Genomic DNA, 3,915 nt, shown 5'->3' on the forward strand with positions numbered 1-3,915 from the left:
CCACCTACAAGCTGGCCTGAGTGCTTGTCCTACCTGAATGTTGGTCATTGCAACAACCAATGCAAGATTGGTCATCTGACAATCTTGAACTTCCACATCAGAACTTGATTTGCCATTAAGTAAAAATCTAAAAAATAATTTTAGACCCTTGGACTTAAAGAACTCCAGCAAGACACACTCATTTTCCAATTGTTTGAGAAGTAATGAAAGGTAAGGGACACAATATAGAGATTACATTAGCCAGAGTCCTCCTGTCTTGGATATTGCTCAGTCAGGACAACTTTAAGCCCTCAAAATTGAATGACATGAAGACACCTGATGCAGCACATATGAACTTCAGATCAGAAAGATAAAAGAGAGAGATGCCAGGAGAAAGAAATGCAGGTGGATATTTATTGACCTCATAAAAACTTACAGCATTATAAGATGGCTTAGGTTCTAACCAGCTGGTACAAGATACTCTCTAATAGTTTCCTGGCTGTTTTCCCCAGATTGTGATGTCAGGCCTAAGAGTCTGCTCATCTCCCTGAGCTTCAGTGTCCTGACATGATCAGGGAAGTGTGGATTCTTATCCCCACTTGTGTTGCCTCCCAGAGTTGTTGTGAGGATGAAAAGGGTGAATTCATATGAAAACACTCTGTAAACTACAAAGAAACATAACCCAGGTTCTCTTCAATAGGGCCACCCTGTCACCAAAAGAAAGACAAGCAATTACAGGATTAATGTATCATTTCAAAGCTGGCTCACTAGTAACTTGGACTTGCCATCAAAGCATTGCTGTCATTTCTCCTTCACTACTTCTCCCACCTGCTCCCCCTATCATAAAGGGATTAATTGGTTAAAAAGTGTAAGCTCTGTAAGGTAGGAATTAGTGCCTGGCACCTAGTGGGCATTCACTAAACAAAGAATTGGTAAGTGGGTGGATGAATCATCCAGTGGAAGAAGTATATGGAAGTTAAAATTCCTGGAGACCTACCCTCTCTGGTAGCTGCAGGCTGATGCCCAGCTGATGATAGAAAAATATATAACTATGACATGTAACTGAAAAGGAACTCTTAGCAAAGATCTCTCATAGCAAACAAGGCTCAAACAGGCATTTGTGGACCCAAAAATTGAAAGATATTCTAGAAAGCCCTTCATCTGATGAATTATGGAACAACTATACGGTGAAATACCACTCAACAAATAAAAGGAAGAAAGATAATAGATATCTGTATATTAATTAATTCTGTATCCTGAAACTTAGTAAATTTTTTAGTTCTAATAGTTTTTTGATAACATCTTTAAGATTTTCTATATATTATCAAGTCATCTGCAAACAGTAACAGTTTTACTTCTTCCTTCCAAATTGAATTCCTCTTATTTTTCTTGTCTGATTGCTGTGGCTAGAATTTTCACTGTTATGTTGAATAAATATGGCAAAAGTGAGTATCTTTGTCTTGTTTCTTATTTAGTGGAAAGGCTTTCAGCTTTTCCCCACTGAGTATGACACTGGCTCTAGGGTGTCATATACAGGATTTATTATGTTGAGGTATGTTACCTCTATACCCACTTGATTGAGAGTTTTTATCATAAAAGATGTTGAATTTTGTCAAAAACTTTTTCTGTATCGAGATGATCATATATTATTCTTCAGTTTGTTAATATAGTATATCACACTGATTGATTTAAAGATATTGAACCATCCTTGCATCCCTGGGAAAATCCCACTTAATCATGGTGTATGATTCTTTTAATGTATTATTGAATTCTTTTTGCTAATATTCCATTGAAGACTTTTGCATTGATGTTCATCAGTGATATTTGCCTGTAATTTTCTTTTTTGGTGTGGTACTTTTGTCTGGTTTTATTATCAGGGCAATGCTAGCCTCGTAGAATGTTTGGAAGCATTCCTTCCATTTCAAGACTTTTAGAATAGTTTGAGAAGGATGGGTGTCAATTCTTCTCTAAACATTTTGTAGAATTTACCTGTGAAGTCACCTGATCTTGGACATTTATTTGTTGGGCTTTTTAAAAAAAATTACTGATTCTATTTTATGACTGGTAATTGATTGGTTCATATTTTCTATTTCCTTCTGCGAGAGTGTACATTTCCAGGAATTTCTCCGTTTCTTCTAGGTTGTCACTTTATTGTCATAGAGTGTTCATAATAAATCTCTGCATTTCTGCAGTGTCAGTTGTAACTTCTTTTTCATATCAAATTTTATTGATTTGGGCCCTTTTTTGCCTCATGAGTCTGTCTAAACGTTTATCAATTTTGTTTATATTTTCAAAGAACCAGCTCTTAATTTCAATGACCTTTTCTATTGTCTTTTTAGTATCTATTTTATTTACTTCTGTTTGATGTTTATTGTTTCTTTCCTTCTATCACATTTGAGTTTTGTTTCTTCTTTTTCTAATTACTTTAGATGTAAGGTTAGGTTGCTTGAGATTTTTGCTTGTTTCTTGAGGTAGGCTTGGATCACTATTAACTTCCCCCTTAGAACTGGTTTCTCTGTATTCCAGAAGTTTTGGATCATTGTGTTTCATTTTAATTTGTTTCCAGGTGTTTATTGATTTCCTCATTTCTTCAGTGACCCAATCGTTGTTTAATAGCATCTTGTTTAAGCACCATGTATTTATGTTCTTTTGGAGTTTTTTCTTGTAGTTGATTTCTAATCTCATACTTGTGGTTGGAAAAGATGTTTATTATGATTTCAGTCTTCTTAAATTTATCGGTGCTCATTTTGTAGCCTAGCAAGTAACCTATCCTAGAGAATATTCTATATGCACTTGAGAAGAATGTGTTATTCTGTTCATTTTTGTTTTTATTTAAGTATAGTTGATTTACAATATTGAGCTAGTTTCTGTTGTACAGCAAAGTGATTCAGTTACATATTTTTTTTCTATTCTACTATATATGTATATTCTATTTCATAGACTTTTCCCTTATGATTTATTACAGGATATTGAATATAGTTCCTTGTGTTATACAGTGTGTTATACTTGTTGTTTATCTATTTCATATATAGTAGTTTGCATATGCTAATCCCTCACTCCTTTCCCCTTTGGTAACTATAAGTTTGTTTTCTATGTCTGTGGGTCTATTTCTATTTCATAAGTAAGTTATTTTGTATTATCTTTTATATTTCACATATAAGTGATATCATATGATATTTGTCTTTCTCTTTCTGACTTAGTTCATGTAATATGATAATCTCTAGATCCATTTATGTTGTTGCAAATGGCATTATTTCATTCTTATTTCTGAACAGTATTCCATTGTGTACATATACTGCCGGAGATGGACTCCTGACTTTTCCTCAGGGAATCTCCCTGAAGGGATGAACGGGGTCGGCGAATGATGCAGCCTCTCACTCATTTGGACTGCATCTCTGATGCAGTCTCTCTCTCAAAGCACTGGGCTGCATGTTTATTTTAAGCATCAGGTTTTCTTTTATACTTTTAAAAAGCATTAGGTCAGAGGTATGACATCTTCAATTTCCCCTCACCCATATTTACTGTCTCCATAAATCATTGTTGTCCTTCAGAGTTCCCTCTTAAGTGTCCTTGTGATAACATTGTAACTCAAGTTTGTCTCTGGGCTGTATATTACATTCCTCAGTTTATTTCTCATCTCTTTAAATCCTGCTATCCCCTAGTAACTTAAGCTCATCATCTCCTAAAAAGGCTTTTAGCTATTAGTATCTCTAAAATACCTAGCTTCCATAAGCTATAGTAAAATATGCCAACACTACAACATACCTTAAACCTTTAGCTTCTAACTATTCTTAATTATTCCTAACCCCTAAACTCAGCAAACTTCTTTTTCCATAAACATTCCCCTTACAGGCAGGTTTCAGATAACAATGTTTCCCATGATCTCAGGCTGCAGCCTATGTGCTCATCCTGGAGCATTCTTTGTAAAGATCCTTG

The sequence above is a fragment of the Giraffa tippelskirchi genome, chromosome 2 (genome assembly GCF_054371585.1).
Source record: "Giraffa tippelskirchi isolate mGirTip1 chromosome 2, T2T-mGirTip1v1.2.pri, whole genome shotgun sequence".
NCBI lineage: Eukaryota > Metazoa > Chordata > Mammalia > Artiodactyla > Giraffidae > Giraffa > Giraffa tippelskirchi.